The sequence below is a fragment of the Myotis yumanensis genome, unplaced genomic scaffold, assembly GCF_028538775.1.
Source record: "Myotis yumanensis isolate MYYU_CA2020_CCGP unplaced genomic scaffold, mMyoYum1.0.hap1 SCAF_6, whole genome shotgun sequence".
Taxonomy (NCBI): domain Eukaryota; kingdom Metazoa; phylum Chordata; class Mammalia; order Chiroptera; family Vespertilionidae; genus Myotis; species Myotis yumanensis.
This window is the reverse complement of record NW_027223757.1, coordinates 85,387,746-85,405,988: the sequence shown is the minus strand read 5'-3', so window position 1 is coordinate 85,405,988 and position 18,243 is coordinate 85,387,746. Positions and strand designations below refer to the sequence as shown.

Genomic DNA, 18,243 nt, shown 5'->3' with positions numbered 1-18,243 from the left:
CGAGCTCATGGCATGAGCTCTATGTATGTTGACTCGTTTGGTCCTTGTCCCCGTTACAGATGAAGACGCTGAAGCTCAGAGAGACCAAGCTAGTGAGGGGCAGAGCTAGGTTCAAACTCAGCTTTTCTCTCTGCTTCCAGGCCCCCGAAGTCTCATCTCAGTACCCTGAGGCCGCCCCTCGGACCATGAGACTGAAAATCCAATAGCAGGAAGGACTGGGGACACAGGAAAGAAGAAGAAGGGGAGAGTAGCACAAGGACAGGAAGAAGCTGGGGCCCAGGGGGAGGTGCACACAGGACTGGCTGTGGGTCCAGGGGGGCGTCCAGAGCGGGAATGAAGCAGGAAAGTGCCGGTGACCGCCAGAGAAATGAGCCACAAAATATGCAGAAGCCATTTCCTCTCCCAAGGAAGATAAACAATAGATTCATAAACAAATTTCACAAAGCCGTCCAACTATTTAAAGCGTTCTGGTAGGAACTCGTATCCTCTGTGAGCAAAAAAGTGAATCTCCCAAAATGTGGTCGGTAATTATTCGGGGGAAAGGAGATAGGAAAGGGACACCCTCCTTCCCAGTCTGGCACCTGCAGCCAGTCACAGGTCCTCTCTGTGCCTGGGTTTGCTCTCCCGTGAACAAGGAATAGTCATTTCTGCCCCCAGGGCCACGCCGGAGAGAAAAAAAAGAGACACTTTTCGGCCAGATACCCTACTTGACCTTCCCAATGGAAGCAAATAAAATGCTGGATAAAATTTAAAATATAAAAACTGTGCATATATTGCTGAGCTGGCACAAATGGAAGGATTCTTCAAAGACCAAAAAAACAACAACAAACAAACCGAAAGCGGGAGCCCTGGGAGGCCATCCTGAAGCGAAGCTGGCTCTTGTCCTGAGGTTCCTAGACATTCAAGTTTCCCAGGGGAGCTGCTCCCCGCCGTGAATGAGACAAAGCACAGCACGGAGGACGCTGCAAGGAAAGCTGGCATTGGGCCGGGAGGGCCTGGGGAAGTCTTGACTGAAAATGTGTACCGAAAGCTGGACTTCGCACAGTTTTGCAGTTTGAATTCAGGCCACTTCTGTAGCCAGAAAAGCCTCAGGTAAAAAATCAAAGTGATTTTTGGTTGGTGGTGCCCCTAGATCAGTGGTCGGCAAACGGTGGCTCGCGAGCCACATGCGGCTCTTTGGCCCCTTGAGTGTGGCTCTTCCACAAAATACCGACTTCTGCGCATGGGCCACGAAGTTTCGATAGCACTGTACATGCGCGCCCTCACGTGGTACTTTGTGGAAGAGCCACACTCAAGGGGCCAAAGAGCCGCATGTGGCTCTCGAGCCGCAGTTTGCCGACCACTGCCCTAGATGACTAGCAGAAGTTAATGCAAATCCTCTCTGGAAAAGTCAGTGTCAACCCGGACCTCAAAGAATTCTCAAAGATAAAGTTGCAGTGAAAATGAGCAGCTCACAGAGATGACAGAAGACAGCGAGGAGGTAGGTACAACAGCGGCACAATCAGGCCTGTAGAGATGGCAGACTCTGGAATTACCCGACATGGAATCCTACAATTTTCCAACAGCTACTTCAATGTGTGAGAGAAATAGAGAAAGAAGTGTGCAATATGAACAAGAAATAAGAGACCAGAAAATCACCAAGCAGATTTGAAAAATAATGAACCAGAACTTCTAGGAATAATAAAAAAGGAGCTGGAAGGAAAAAATTCAATGGATGAATTAGATAGCATTTGAGACACAGAATAAATTAGTCAAATGGAAGACAAGTTTGAAGGAATTATTCAGAGTTTACAGAAAGACAGAGCTTTAAAATATGAAATAAAGGATAAGGGGCATAGGGAATAGAATGAGAAGGTCTACCATACGTCTAACTGGAGTTCCAGAAGGAGATATTAGAAAGAACGGGAAAGACGTGATATTCAAAGAAATGAAGGGTGAGAATGTTTCCAGAATCACTGGAAGATACCCATCTTCAGCTCTAGGAATCCCAACGAATACCAAGCAGAATAAAGACAGAGGAATTTACTCCTCCTTACTCCACAGGGAAGCTCCAGAACACCAAAGAAAACAACCGGCTCTTGAACAAAACCAGAGAGAAACGCCAGGTCAGATACAAAGGAACAGCAATCAGGCGGACAGCCAGTTTCTCAACAGCAACATTCCGAGCCAGGGCAGTGGACTAACGGCGTCAATGACCTAAGAGAATATATCCAGTAAAGCTACCTTTCAGAACAGAGAGCAAAATAAGGCGTTTCAAGCCAACAAAAACAAAACACCAAGCCAGACCAAAAGAAAAAAAAGCGAGACTTTACTACCACAGTGTCTCACTAAAGCAGCGATGGCGAACCTTTTGAGCTCGGCGTGTCAGCATTTTGAAAAACCCTAACTTAACTCTGGTGCTGTGTCACATATAGAAATTTTTTGATCTTTGCAACCATAGTAAAACAAAGATGTATAGTTTTGATATTTATTTTATATATTTAAATGCCATTTAACCAAGAAAAATCAACCAAAAAAATGAGTTCGCGTGTCACCTCTGACACGCGTGTCATAGGTTCGCCATCAATGCACTAAAGGATGATGCTAATAGATTTATATTAGGAGGAAGGAACATGATCTCGGATTCATGAAAGAATGGTGACAAAAGTATTGGTAAGTGTGTGGGTAAATCTATACAAACAATGTATGAAAAAATGATGTCTAACTTGTAGATGAAAACAGGGATGAATAAAATCACAGGCTAATGACTCTGTACACATTGGGAGAGGCAGTGGCTAGAAGTGAACCCATTTACGGTTCTTGCATTGTTTGGGAGGAAGGTAAAGACACCGATTAATTTTAGACTTTGTCACGTATGCCTGTTAAAATAGATGGGTAGCCACGGAAAGAATAGATACAGAGCATATAACTTCCAAATAAGAAGATAAGGTGGGGTGGGTGGAGGGCAAATGGAGGGGAGTAAGGGGGACACCTGCAATCATGTCAACATTGAAATTGTTTTAAAATGATAGAATCTCTAAAAAAAAAACAACTCACTCTCATTTCAGAAAATGCAAAACACACTTAAATATACATGTCCAGACAGATGAATACTTATTGTATTTTTTGAAATGGAAAATAAATGAGTACATGATTCTGGGGGAAAAGAATAGAATAAGAGGTGAAAATATCTCAGGCAAAAAGAAAAATCAGAAAAAATGGAAAGTATGTAAAGATGGTAGAAATGACTCCCAATTCATCAATAAGATATATACTGAGTCTAAACATCTGTGCACCAAATTGCCTTAAAATACATAAAGCACAATTTTCAGCACTGCGAGGAGAAATTGACAAATCCAGTGAGAGATTTTTAACACGTTTCTCTTAATAACTGATAGATTAATCAGACAAAATCAGAAAGGAACACATTATAGATGAGCTGAACAGTACAGCGAACTAACTTAGATGCTCATATCTAGAAAAATATATTCCATAATTACAGAATACTCATGCTTTCCATTCATAAAACATTTAAGAAAAAAAATTGGAAAGAGACAAAATATAAAAAAGGAACAGACAGAAGTGGCTTAAAGCTTACTTCAAACTCTCTCGAAGGATCGTATTTTGTCTTAAAAAAGGCAGAGACGTTGTCTTGCTCACTCATGCATCTAGAGTCCAGCACAGTGATGGTCACAGAGGAAGCTCAATGCGCACAGTAAGTCCTCACGTAACGTCATTGACAGGTTCTTTGACCTCAAGTGAAACGAAGTAAAACGAAACCGATTTTTGCCAGAGGCGAGTTAATATAAACAAGAGTTGAGTTACTACAGCATCTCAGCAAGGTACACGGAAAAGGTGTTAAAGGAAGTGACGTTATTCGAGGACCAGCTGTACCCATGACTAGTGAGTGAAGGGCTCTCTCTGAAGAACAGCCAGGGTTAAGTGAGCAACCGCAGGTAACGAAATCCTTCCCCACACGGAGGGAACAAGAGGTCAAGGCGAGTGGCGTCAGCCTCTGGGGAGAATTTATACAAAAAAGGGAAGCAGAGCCAGGACAGCCATCTTCAAACCGGAAGAGGGAGTCCTGTGGAAGGGTCTCTGAAAGCTGGTCTTTGTGGTCCACATGGCAGAGCAGAGACGGAGAACGTACAGAGAGAAGTGATTTGTCCCGGTGTGCTCTCTCTCTTCCATCGCTCAAGGCTGGTGTCACTCTCCTCTTTCTCCTAAGCTCCAAGGGCCCTTCTCCTACTGCTGTAACTTTCTAAATAAACTTTCCCTTATCATTAAAAAAAGAAAAGGAAAAAGAAATTGTCCCAACATTAGGAAGAACTTTCTAACAATTCACTGTTCATCATTGGCTGGGCATTGGCCTGGCAGATCCTCTAAGGCCCCTCACAGCCCTGCGTGGGACAGGAGTTTCTGTCAGAACGTTCTAGGAGGCCCAGGCCACAGACTGACCGTCCTTCCAATGCCATCCTATTCCAGAGATTCCTTCACCCCAAATTCCCTGGATCCCCAGTCCCCAAAAGACCTGCCAAGATCCCAGTTCAGGAGGTAGGGGAGGAATAATGAGAGCTTCAGTCCCTGGAAACTCAATTCAGGGTCCTGCCTGCTCCACCATCGGCCTCTCCATTAACCAAAATGAGCACATTCTGTCGAATTAGGCTGATACCCACTTCCTTTCTCTTGTTTGTTTATTTGTTTTAAAATATATTTTTATTGGTTTCAGAGAGGAAGGGAGAGGGGGAGAGAGCTAGAAACACCAATGATGAGACAGAATCATTGATCAGTTGTCTCCTGCACGCCCCCTACAGGGGATCGAGCCACAAACCTGGCATGTGCCCTGACTGGAAATCGAACCGTGACCTCCTGGTTCATTGGTCGATGCTCAACCACTGAGCCACACCGGCCGGGCACGGCACCCACAAGTCCCTGGAAACTCATTTTCCCCCACAGATGGGGAAAGATGACAAAAGCACATAGAATAAGTTACGACGGACATTCCTCCACCTTCCAGGAGAAGGGACGCAAGCTCACCTCGCCCTCCGCAGCAGATGGTCGAGTTGGGGGCCTGGCTCTGGGGGCTCCTCCTGTGGCTGGCCGGTCATGCTGCTCTCATGCTGCTGGGCAGGTGGGAAGAGGAGACCTGGTTCTGTGGGGAAAAGAGGAGGAGAGGTCACGTCTTCATTGCCTGCTCCCAGCGGTCACTACCCAGAAGCCCAGGGACTTGCCGAGGATGGCCTCGCCACTCTGGGGTCACGGGGCACAGACAGGCCTACGCTGGACAACGTTTCCCACGCCCTCCGTGTGCCAGGCAGGGCGCTAAGGATGAGGCTATGAAGATGAACCACACGCAGTCCCTATTCTCAAGACACTGTCTAGCAAGACTAGTTTTCATTGCAATCTAATGTGGCAAGTGCTACGATTTCCCCAAATTCAGTCCACAGCCCACCTGTCCCTCGGGGGAGGAGGGTAGAAGCAGCTTACAAGTTGACAGCACAGAGCTTCTCAAACTACTGTATTTGTGATGAAGAACCAGTTGTCTTTAAGTTCCAACTCATCACAAATGATTACTTTTAAATAATTTTTTATAAAAGTATATTTTATTGATTTTTTACAGAGAGAAAGAGAGAGGGATAGAGCGTTAGAAACATCGATGAGAGAGAAACATCGATCAGCAGCCTCCTGCAAATCCCCTACTGGGGATGTGCCCACAACCAAGGTACATGCCCTTGGCCGGAATCGAACCTGAGACCCTTCAGTCTTCAGGCTGACATTCTATCTACTGAGCCAAACCAGTTAGGGCAAAATGAATACTTTAATAAAACACTAGAGGCCTGGTGCACAAATTTGTGCATGGATGAGGTCTTGCGGGCCCTGCCTCCGATGGGGGAGAGGGGGGACAATCCGGGGTGGGGCCAGCCGGTGGGGAGAGGCCGCGGAAGGTTGGCTGGCTGGCCCTGCCCCCTGGTCGAACTCCCAGTCCAACTCCTGATATGGAGGGGACAATTTGCATATTAGCCTTTTTTGATATAGGATAATGAAAATGAACCACGAGATAAATAAAATGAAAAATATTCAAAGTACAAGCCTACTTTTTAATTGTTCGGTTCAATTAATGACTCTGTCATATCAGTCCAGAAGTTTCGAAGTGCTTACTCCCAGTGTCTGTACTTTACTATGGACCAGTGACGTTTGCAGGCCAGCGCCACGCCACGAACCACAGTTGAATAGCATTACTAGAATAAGAGTTTATAGAGTGCAACTTCTCCTGAGCTGTCTGGCTGATCTTGGTTCACAGAGGGTGGCTGGGAAGGAAAATGTCAAACTCGCCCTTTGGACTAGCCTTCAGAGAGCTCGGCGCGTCTCTCCAGGAAGGAGAGCCACGGCAGGGGCTTTGGGGGGGTGTGCGCTTGGGGTGATGGACAGAGGCAGTGGGTCCAGGGAACACGAGCAGGAAGCTCACGGGCCCTGGTCCCAGCGGTGCCTGCGGCCCTGTCCTGCTCCATCCGGGACTTCCAGCCCTCTGTGACAAGCCCGGCCTGAAAGCAAATCATTTCCAAAATGTCAGGCAGCTGCTGGTGTTCGTGCCTCCTATTTAATGCTATAAAAATACATATTTTTTTTTAACTTGAGAAATCCTTTGTCTGTGACAGCCAGCTCCGAAAAAAGCCTGTGAGTGCCTGTTGCCTTAATACTTAAGGAAGTGATTGCAAGTCATTTCCACCCATTTGAATGTTTAAGAGAAAGGACTCCTCTAAGCTCTCAGCTTTTAAGTAGTTCTTATTTTAAACTTTATAAGGAAATAACTCTACCGAAGAAAAATTCTTTTCAAAGTCCTTTTTTAAAAAAATGCAAACACACACACACACTCTCACTCCCGGCTTCAAATGTCAAATCATCTGCAATTTGGGAGTTTGTTGCTTATGAAATTCGGGCGATAAGCACATCATAAGCATTCCTACAGCAACTGAATGCTTTTGAAGCCATGTCTGTGATGTTACAAAGATTGTATATGATTATCTCTGAATGTTGGCCAAGAGAAGGTTATGGAAATAACTATTTATGTACAAATAAGTCGATATAGTAACTGGGAGCATGAATAGCAGACCACGGCATGGTGGGAAGCAGGAATGCAGTTCCCTGCGCGTCCATGAATAACTGTGCTGTCCGTATTCGCAGCCTGGGAAAGTAGCTCTCCAAGGTCCCCCACAGCAGCAGGAGTCCTTGGAACTAGTCTCAAGGGCAAGCGTTAAGCTTCGTCACCTTGTATTGGCCATCTGCTGTATGTCAGGTGCTGCGCTAGACCTTAGGGTTCTCAAGATGCCCAAAAGAGACACAGAAACAGGTCATTACGGCCCCCCACCCCTGCTAAGAAGAGTCTTTTGGCTGGAGTTAAGGAAAAGGATTGGAAGGTAACTAGCTCAATCCACCTATCCAACCAACCATTCGTCCATGCCATGTTGACTGAGAGGCTAGGACGTACCAGGCAAGTACAAGGCGCTAGGCGTACAACAGTCAAGACCAATGCGGCCACTGCCTTCATGGAGCTTATAGTCTAGTGGGGGAAACTAACATTTACAGATTAAAGAGGACTCGAACTACAATAGTGATCTGCCCTAAAAAAAAAGGCTACTGCTATAGTAGCATATGATAGATCAAGCACAGAGAAGGGTCAGTGGTCTTTCCTAAGGAATCCGTCTTTAATCTGAGCCCCAAGAATAAGTGAGCGAAACAAAATAGGGAGGGCAGCAGAGAACCTGGGCAAAGGTCCTGAGACCAGAAGCACGGTCCATTCTAGCCATGAAAGGAGGTTCTAATAGGATCAAGCAGGTTCTGGACCTTAGACCGCGTTTCCGTCACCGTTGTCTTCAGGGCAAGCATTAACGACATGCGGGTTCTTTAAAAAGTGCTTAAGACGATACCAGGAAAATAAGGCGCCTGTCTGCTCAATTCTCCCTCATCCTAGGCTGGCATCACTTTATAACAAGTGTTGGGACTCACCGATGTTCTCTTCAACAGCAGGAACTTGGCTAAACCCAACGGGGCCCGTGGTAAACGGGGTGGTCAGTGCTGACCTAAGGCTGGCCGTGAGTGTGGGTTTGGGGATGCGGGCGAGCATCCTACCATTAAGCTCATTGCTGGAGAAGCCTCAGGGTGGCTGTGACTTGACAGGTCATACAGTTTAATGCACAGAACATTAAACCTGGGCTCAAACCTGGCTCGCCCTCACTGGCCATTCTTCTGTAGGACGGGGTTAGCAGAGCCCTCCCTGCATGGTCCCCGGCCCGCAGCAAGCACGTAGGTCCCACACGGGGCTCACTGCCTGGCTCCCAGGAGGCCTTGCACATGGGGCCGCATATCACCTCACACCAGGGGGTGGGGACAGCCATGCCTCGCCCTGGACTGGAGTGTCAGCAGAAATCCATGAAATGATTTCCCATCCAGTAAGGGGCTGCAGGGCAGCTTTGCAAGGGCACAGGGGGCAGCCTTCACTGACCAGGGGGCCTGGAGACTCACCATGTCTTGGTGTGTGTGTGCCCTCAAGGATCCCCAACTCTGCAGCAGCGCCGTCCCTACCGAGTCACACCTCCGTGTTCCCAGGTTCAATCTCCCCAGGGGAATCCCGATGCCACCCCTGGGGGCTTATGGGTAGTTCCCCCAGGAGCCAGCCTGGCAGCCAGCAGAGTTCTAGTTCTGGCTCCACCAGGAATGACCGGGGTTCCCTTGGACAAACAGCCGAGTCCCAGATGACAGAGGAGATGTAACAGCTATGTACAGGCCCGGCGTGTATGACTTCATAGACAGTTACAAGCCCTCCTAGGGCATCAGCAATGTCTGATAAAAAAAAAAATACCACCCAGGGCTATATTTTTATTGGAGAGAGAGAGAGAGGGAGAGAGGGAGAGAGAGAGAGAGAGAGAGAGAGAGAGAAACATTGATGAGAGAAACACGGATCAATCGCTTTCCGTACATGCCCTGACTGGGGATCGAACCCAAAACCTAGGTATGTGCCCTGACCAGGAATCGAACCGGGAACCTTTTTGGTGTAAGGACGACACTAACCCACTGAGCCACCCGGACGAGGCACTGTCTGCTTTTTCTCACCACTGTGCCCAGGCGCTAGCAGAGCAGTTCTCAGACCTGACTGCACAGAGTTAAGACAATCCTCAGGTGAGGACACTGAGGCCCGCTGCCTTATCCAAGGCCACAACCCCAGTGGTGGGGCTGCACCAGGCAGCCTGGAAGGCTTACAGGACGGAAACCTCACTTATCTCTTTCCCACGGGACCAGCGAGGACACAGCCCCGGAAGGACCCACAGCCGGTAAGCCGCCAGGGAAGGCCAGAGTCTCCCCACTACCCCACACTGCTGTCCGGGCCCCCGTTTCCCTTCTGGTGGCGACCAATGCTGCCTTCCACACCACACTGCTTGTCCGAGTTTAGGGGGAAGTGAAGATTTAGGAGTCTTGGGGAGGGGGACAATCAATATACAGAAGGGAACACTCTACATGGGTATTGGGGGGCCCAAATCAAAGAGGAAGGGTTGGTTCTCCGCAGCCACAGGGCAGTTTTATTGAAAAGAACAGCTCACAGGTCACCAGGCTGAGGCGAGGGCAGAGTCAGGGGAGGGAGGGGATGTGAGATGTAAACTGTGGAGCTCCTAAAATAGGGAGCAGGACCAAATGAAGTGTGAAGCATTCCCCATGCCACCCACAGTCCATTAGAAGTTGGCACAGATTGTTAAAAGCAGGAAAAGGAGGAGGGAGAAGAGAAGGAAAACCAGGAGGAGGGGGAGGACAGGGAGCTAGAGGAGGAGGAGTTACATCTGTAGATTTAATCCAAGAACACCAAGCAACAGTGGGAGAGTAAACAATGCGATGAGGAATCTGAGACTCAGTCCCTCGGGGGCCAACCACTCTGTCCCACGAGTCCTCTGTAGGGGGACTTTATCGATGTGGGGAAAACTCCCATCTCCTCCCCAGTTCTTTAGAAGAGGAGATTCCTGCCCAGACCATTCAGCGATAGAAGCAGATCACGTAGGCCTTTTTGCAGCTGGGTACTCCAGAGCACAAAAGCCGGGCCATTCACATCAGTATCAGAGCAGCCCACACTTTGTGAGCATATCAGATGGGCTCATTGGAGGCCGACAGAGGATGGCAGGCCACCATCCACTCTGCAACTTCTTCTGGCCTCATCCCTTTGCTCAAGAGCTCCAACCAGCTGGTCTTCCAGGTCTTCACACACACTAAGCTCTTTCCTACCCCAGGGCCTTTGCACACGCTGGTCCCTTGGACTAGGATGCTCTTTTCCTAGCTTCCCCCTCCTTAATGTCAGCTTTCAGGTGATAGCATCAGTGAGATTTATTTGGCCCTCCAGAAATTTAAGTACTTATCACAGTTGCAATTAATTAACTGTGGGCTAAACAAGTTGGTGTCTCAGACTGTAAGCCCTACTATGACATGGGCAATGTCTGATTTTTTTTTCACCATTACTGTCCCATGTGCTAGCACAGCATTTCCCTCTCTCTCTCTTTTTAATTTTTTTGAATTATTTTACAAAGGCCCTGAAATTTAAAACTTTTGGATCAAAAGCCTATATTTATATAGACAGTTGATTAAAAGCTTTCAAACAAAGGAGCATAGACAACATTTGTTGTAGCCTTGTATGAATTCCAAATGACTTTCCACAGAATCTTTTATTTTTACTAGTAATTTTTTATTGTTGAAAGTATTACATCTCCTTTTTCCCCCATTGACCTCTCCCTGGCTGCTCCTGCCTCCCCCGCCCCCCCCGACTGTCTGTGTCCATTGGTTATGCTCATATGCATGCATACAAGTCCTTTGGTTGATCTCTTACCACCACCACCCCCGCCCCGCCTCACTCCCCTGCCTTCCCTCCAAGGTTTAAGCATAGAACAGACCATCACAAGCACAGCAGTTCTCAGTCCTGATTGCACACTGGCATCGCCTTGGGAGATTTAAAAAACACAGATGCCTGGGTTCCACCACAAGCCTATTCACTAAGCGTGTGAAGCGTGCCAGGTGGCTGTACACGTGGCCACGGCTGAGAACAGCTGACTCAGGAGGCCGTGGGTGCTGCTGGGCTCCCGTCCTAGAGCAGTCAGCCCGCGGAGTTACGGCAGGACCTCGCTCCCTTTGCTTGTGTGGATACAATGTGTAATTTAAATGTTCTCTTCCACCCCAGAGATTAAATTTGAGGAAATTCCTCACGAGGGAAACAAACTGCTCATTGTTAGCAGACATACTATTCCTTTCACTAAGTGCTCCTCCCACAGCCCCTGTCCCGACACTCCTCTGTCCACTGACCCTGGTTTATCACCGTTCTCTTCAAGGCCACAGGATTAACACTTAAATATTTGGGGTGAAATCCCTTATCTATAAAAAATTAAATCAGCCCCAGCTATACTACTCAGTAGAAGGCAAAAGTTCACCTTAAATTTCATTAAAACAGAAGAGATCAAAGCCAGTTCGTGCTGGGAAAAGACCCTCCAGGCCAGCCCTCGGCCATAGGTAGGTGCTTTGCAAAAACTCGCCCCCAGGGCACTGGATGGGGAGGTCACTCATGGGGGCAGAGGTCATGCATGGGGTAGGTCATCTCAGCTGATCTGGCCTTCCCAGGGCAAGCAGAGAGCAAACTGTCCCCACCCACTCCGTGACTCTTACTAATGGGGAGGGAGTCAGTGCTATGGTCTGATGGTCTGGGTCCCCACCCCACGATTCATTTGTTGAAATCCTAACCCCCCAAAAGTGATGGTGTTAGGTGGGGGTGCCCACTGGAAGTGCTCAGGTCATGAGGGTGGAGCTCTCATGAGAGAAATTAATGCTCTTATAAAAGAGACTTCGGAGAGCTCCCTACCCCCCCCCCCCCCCCCCCCCCACCACCATGTGAGGACAGCCAGGTGTGCTGGCTACAGACCAGGAAGACAGCCTCACCAGAACACAACCAGGCTGGCACCTTAATCGTGGACTTTCCAGCCTCCAGAACGGTGAGCAACAAATTTCAAATTTCTGTTGCTTCTAAGCCACCCAGTCAGCGTTATTTCATGATAGCAGCCCGAATGGACTTAGCAAATAAGATGTGTGAAAAAAATCCAACCTCTTACACAGCACACGAACAACTCCAATTCCTGATGGTTTCACAAGCCCAGCCAAAGCCCTGTTCACGGGGTCCCACGACCCTGTGCGAAGCAGACTGTCATTGAAGTAAGTGTAGGGTGAGCTCTCCTTCAAGAGTGGCTTTCATGTCCATGGGGGCCACCCGGAGAACTGAAGCTTCCCTTTGAACCTACTAGATTGGCCAAAATAATGAAAAAACAAAAATAAGTACTGGAGAAGTTGGAACCCTCACGCATTGCTGGTAGGAATGGAAAATAGTGGCTGTGTTGCTCAGCTGGTTGGAGCATTGTCCCGAACACCGAAAGTTGTGGGTTTGACTCCCGGTCAGGGTGCTTACAACGGCAATCCATCAATGTTTCTCTCTCACATCGATGTTTCTCTCTCTCTCTCTCCTTCCCTCTCTCTCTAAAACCAATAAAAACATACCCTTGGATGAAGATTAAAAAAGAAATAGTGCAGCCACGGTGGCAAACAGTGTGGCAAAACCATAAACATAGAATGACCGTATGACCCAATAATTCTACTCCTAAGTACACAGCCAAAATCACTGAAAACAGGTACCCAAACCAAAAACTTGTTCATGAATGTTCAAAGCAGCTTTATTCATAATGGCTCCGAAAGTGCAAATGACCCAAAAGTTCACCAACTGACTAACAGATAAATAACTCTGGCATATGCGTGCAGTGGAATATTACGCAGCCATGAAAAGGAATGAAGCACTGACACATGCTACAACACAGATGGCCCTTGAAAACATTACGTTAAGTGAAAAAAGTCAAGTACTAAAGGTCACCTACGCTCTGATTCTTTTCATCTGAAACACCCTGAACAGGTAAGTCCATAGAGACAGGTCAGTGTTGCCAGGGGCTGGAGGGAGGGAGGATGGGGAGTGGCTGCTTAATGGGAACAAGATGTTCTTTGATGAAAACGCCTTGGCAATAGGCGGAGGTGATGGCCCCTCACCGTGAATTCACTAAAGGCCACAGACTCAGGCACTGTACATGGTCAATGGTTCATTTTATGTTATATGAAATTTACCTCCGTTTTTTGAAAAAACCTTCTTGAGCCCCACTCTGACTCAGTAGGCTGTGCCCAAGGACCTACTTTTTAAAAGAATATGTGGGTGATTCTGACCTGGGGGATCCCCGGCATGGCCTGCAGGTCAGGGCTGATCTGTGTAAATGATGCCTTTACGGGAGGTGAATTGCTGCTATTTCCTGAGCGCTAACCATGTGCCAGGCAAGCACAGTATCTCCGCATCACACTGCAGGGTAGGAATGATTGAGGTTTTGTTTCAGAAATGAAGAGACGGAGGCTCGGAGAGGGTAAGGAGGCTGCCCAGGGCGCACAGCCGATTAAAATGGATGTGAACCAATGTCTGTCTAATTCCACAGACCACATTTCCCCACCACCCTGCACGTACGCCACCGTGTCCTTTAACAAGGCTTCCAGGTGGCAGAGATGTCACTGTTGCGTTTACAGGTGCAAAATGCTCTTTGGTAGAGACTTACGTCATCCTACTCAGAGCGTGGTCCTCAGCATCCCCTGGGAATTTACTAGAAATGCAGACTGCCGGTCCTCACTGAGGTTTGCTGCCTGTCTGTGCCACCCCCAGATATCCGTGTGCACACTACAGTATGAGCAGGCAGCCACTAGCCACAGGTCACTATTAAAATTAGTTAAAAAAAAAATTACCCTGACAGGTATGGCTCAGTGGATAGAGCGTCGGCCTGCGGACTGAAGGGTCCCAGGTTCGATCCCAGTTAAGGGCATGTACCTTGGTTGCCGGCACATCCCCAGTAGGAGGTGTGCAGGAGGCAGCTGATCGATGTTTTTCTCTCATCGATGTTTCTAACTCTGTATCCCTCTCCCTTCCTCTCTGTTAAAAATCAATAAAATGTATTTTTTTAAAATTAGTTAAAATGAGATAAACTGTAGAACTCAGATCTGCCGCTGCACTAGCCACATGTGGCTCCCACGTCGGACCGTGCAGAAGAGAACATGTCCCTAACGGCAGAGTCCCACCAACAGACAGCGCCATTCCCGGCGGGGTGTCTGGAGAGGGACGGTGCTCTGTGGCGTGGGGCTCCCCGCACCGGCCGGAACAGGAGCAGGTCTCAATCCGGGGTGCCTCTGCCTCTCAAGGCACACCCGCCAATGGGGAGACCCTTGTTGGCTGTCACAGCTGGGGGACTCTATTGGCATCTAATGGGTGCGGCCAGGGCTGCTGCTAAACACCCTGTCACGCACGGGACAGCCCCACGGCCGAGACTCATCTGGCCCAAGATGTCAGCGTGTGACGGTGAGAACCCTGCTCGGAGTCGTCAAGGAAACAGCCGCTCTCGGGAAAACAGAGGCAGGGCACTCAGGACACCAACGTGCCCACCCCGCTCCTCTGACCAGTTCAGAGCTCCTAAGCGGACAGGTGTCTATTTTTGCCAAGAGTACAGAATAAAATAAAATGACCTACAAACTCATCACGGAAATGAAGTCCCTGTCCCTCAAATCCAAGGGCAGGGAAAGGCAGACATCCACTGTCGGCCCTGCTGTGTGGCGTGTATGGTAAGTTCCACAGGAAACCAGCCTGTTGGTTAGGAGGAGACAGCATTCATTCATTTGTTCACGCACCTATTTATTTAAAAGTATTTATTGAGCACCTACTACGTGTCAGGTACTCTTTCGTGCTGGAAACGGCAATAAATAAACGAAACCAGGTCCCTGACCTTATGGAGGCGACCACAAGTAAACCCACCGTGGAACGGTGGGTGCGGTAAGTGTTACGAAGAAAACTAAACCAGGGTCAGGGGACAGGATGATGGGGGACAGGGTCTGAGGTCACCCATCTGAGGAGTGACCAGGGAAGGCCACCTGAAGAGGTGACATCTAGGAAGAGACTTGAATGAACTGAGCTTGAACCAGGCAATTCAAGGAGGTGAGAGGATTCCAGGAAGAGGGACCAGCAGGGGCCGGTGAAAGGAGACTGGTGGAGGGGAGAGGGCTGACACTGGGGCCAATGAGGCAGGCAGGGGCCAGGCAGCGGGGACAGGAAGCCACGGGCGGCTCTGAGCAGAGGAGAGATGGGCTCCATTGACTTTTTACATGGAAAACAAGCTACAGGATGACAAGAGTAGAAAGGCCAGGCCAGTGACGAGGTTGCTGCAGTCTTTTAGACAAAAGATGGTGATGACGTATTACAAACGAATTGGTTAACGAAACCATTCATATTAATACTAGTTCTCCAGTTGGCTGGTGCTATTAGTAGTCTACCTCAGATATATCGTGGGCAGACCACGCATCAAGTAGAAGCTACTTCTCTGGAGAAATGCACTCTGGGTTCCAAGGGTCACCCTGGGTTTTAAGTTGGGGACGGTGAGATCTGGGAGAAGACAGAGGGAAAGGTGGGGCCTGAGGCAGGTCTGCAGGCGGGAAAGGAAGTGTGAGCCCATCGTCCCCCTTTCTCCAAAGTCACCAGAGGAGAGGAGTCTGAGGGGCCTTCCCGTATGACTTCTCAGGGCCACTGGGCAGTGGCCGGGTGAGACCCAGCCCTCCCGCTGCAGGCAGAGCTGAAGGGAAGGGACTGGTTTACTGCAGCTGTCAGTGGAGGAAGGCGTGGAGACTTTTCCCAAAACAAGACAGACTCTACTTCTGCGGTCTCTGAGGCTTCAGGGCAACAGAGCCACCACGTCGGGGAAACAGCCACAGAGTCGGCAGATTCAGGGCACAATGAGCCAGCTGTGCCTCCCCAACCCCACAGCACGGGCGCGCCATCCATCTCCCTGACGCTCTGTAAGATGGAAACAGGCCTGTTTCCCAGGGTGCTGTGAGGGTCGGATCAGACAGAGCCTGTGCTGGCAGGGATGACACTCCTGGTCCAGCTGCGAAGCTGGGCACGCGCGCCTCCTGCCGCAGGTGCCGGGTGCACCTTGTCATAGGCACACGGTCTGTCTGTCCTCCTGCCAGGCAGCCCAGCGGACCCATCACTAACGCATCCATCCAACACACATTTACCGGGACTTCGTGCAGGCCATGGTGCTTGGGAGAAGCAGAGGAAGAGGCAGCCCCTGCTCTCCAAGAACATATGGGCAGTGACTGTATGCCTTTTGACCAGAGCCTCTAGCCCACCGGGCCCACCACCTCCCCACCCCCTCTGACTACCAGCAGCCTGTGGCCTCCTCCCTGAGGATGGGGACCGCTGCTCCTCTCCAGGCTGGCAAGCAGGCCTGGTCCTTTCTGCCACAGTGGCAAAGGATGGCGAGAAAAAGGCCGGGCCGGCTGGCCGGGCAGAGGGAAACTGGAGAAGCTTTTGCCTTCAGCAAGGCCTCCTTCCAGCCCCCACGTCCTCCCTCCAGGGGTCATGCTCCAAGAGAAAGAGAAGCCCTGATGGCCCAGGGGCCGGGCCAGCCACTCCTGACGCCCGGCTCTTAGGGCACAGCATCTCTCCAGAGCTTCCCAAGGATCACCCGGAGAAGGCTCCAGCTCTGAGTCATCGGAGCAGAGAGGAGATCTTGTAAAAATAACTCCAGGTGTGAGGCTCCTGTGCTCACATTATTCAAGATACAAAGAATGGAAAAGCAGGGCAGGAAGCAGAGGAGGAAAGCGTCGCTCCCATCAGTTTCTTCACATGACAGGTGCCAAAAACACACCTGCCGACTCTTCCCCTCCCTCCGGTTCCCTCGCTCCCCGGAGTGATTGCATAAGCCGGAGAGAGGGTCTTCTTTGCAGCCTTCTGACTCTCCCACCCACCCCTCTTCAGCTGTCACCTCCAAAGCTGAGCCTCTGGGAAGCCCCTGCCAGGACCCAGGGGGGTCGCTTGTGCCTTCTCTGATGTCTTCCATGAAATAGGGGTTTCCTTGAAGCCCCAAAAGCCTCCACCCAGCCCCAGGGGCGGGATTTCTGGGGCCATGACCACGTGAGGGAGGATCTCTGGGGGGAGCCAGGAGGGTTGGCCAGATCCCCCGTGGCACAGGAGGGGGCTTCCTTGAAAGACCATGGATTTAAAAATGTTCGGACAGGCAGCATGTGTGGCCCTGGGAGCTCACGGGGCATCTTCAGGGCTTCCTGGGCTCCGAGGGGGTGGGGCGGTGCTGTGGCTCACTCCCACTCAGCCTTCTGGAAGGTGTGTCTCTAGGGGTCACGGACATGAGGATGGGGATTTTAAGACAAGGAAGAGAGCCCAGTAAGAGGACAAGCAAAGGAACAAGACGGGAGCAGGGAGAGGGGAGAAATAAAAAGACGCTGGGTCGTAGGGGACAGGCAGAGGCGTGGCCATAAAGGTTTTATTTAGCGCCTACTACTCGGCCCTTCCTAGGAAGCCAGCAGCGTGGTGGTCCCGACCTCTTGTGGCTTACAATCAAGAACTAAAAACTGCTTTCAGACAGGCGCACGTACGCATGAGGAGGTAAAAACCTCAGCCAAGGCGTGGTCAATGTAAGTCACATCTACAGTCAGAGCTCTGCCTAATGCCAGTGAAAGATCTGTTAGCAAATCCATCGCTTTGTGCTTTGTACACACCCCGATTCACAAGAACATTAAGTGTCTGGCTTCACAACAAGAAGCCAACCTCACCCCGGTTTTCTTTCTTTTTTAATAAAAATTTTTTTTAAATGTGTTTATTGATTTCAGAGAAAGGAAGGGAGAGGGAAAGAGAGATAGAAACATCAATGATGAGAGAGAATCATCAGTGGGCTGCCTCCTGCTCACCCCCTCGCTGGGGATCAAGCCCGAAACCCAGGCATGTTCTCTGACCGGGAATTGAACCATGACCTCCTGGTTCATAGGTCGACACCCAACCACTGAGCCACACTGGCTGGGCTCACCCTGCTTTTCAAATGTCTACAGTTAGGTTAGGGCAAGGACATTAATAAGCCTTGCAAAATCAAGCTCACACATCCAAGAAGTATCTGTGGGGTGTCTGGTATGTGCTAGGCATTGTTCTATGTCAACAAGGAAGACAAAACTCCCTGCCCTCGGGAGCTTTCATTTTAATACGGGGAGACAGAGATAAAGGAAATAACTAAAATGCATAGTCTGTTAGGTGCTATGGACAGAAATAAAGAATGAAACGGGCAGTAGTCCAAGGCAGTCTCTATGAGAAGGTGACACCTGAAAAACGGCCTGAAGGGGAGG

The 18,243-nt window shown here is 49.5% G+C and overlaps 1 protein-coding gene across 12 annotated transcripts in view; it reads right to left on the bottom strand.

The window, feature by feature from the left end:
• The window catches only part of TRERF1 (transcriptional regulating factor 1), a 209,252-nt gene that overhangs the window by 62,717 nt on the left and 128,292 nt on the right, over positions 1-18,243 (bottom strand). For all 12 annotated transcript variants that reach the window (XM_070418593.1, XM_070418590.1, XM_070418596.1 and 9 more), the window contains one exon: positions 5,017-5,131. The gene's annotated coding sequence lies outside the window, so the exon portion shown is untranslated. The remainder of the gene's footprint in view (positions 1-5,016; positions 5,132-18,243) is intronic.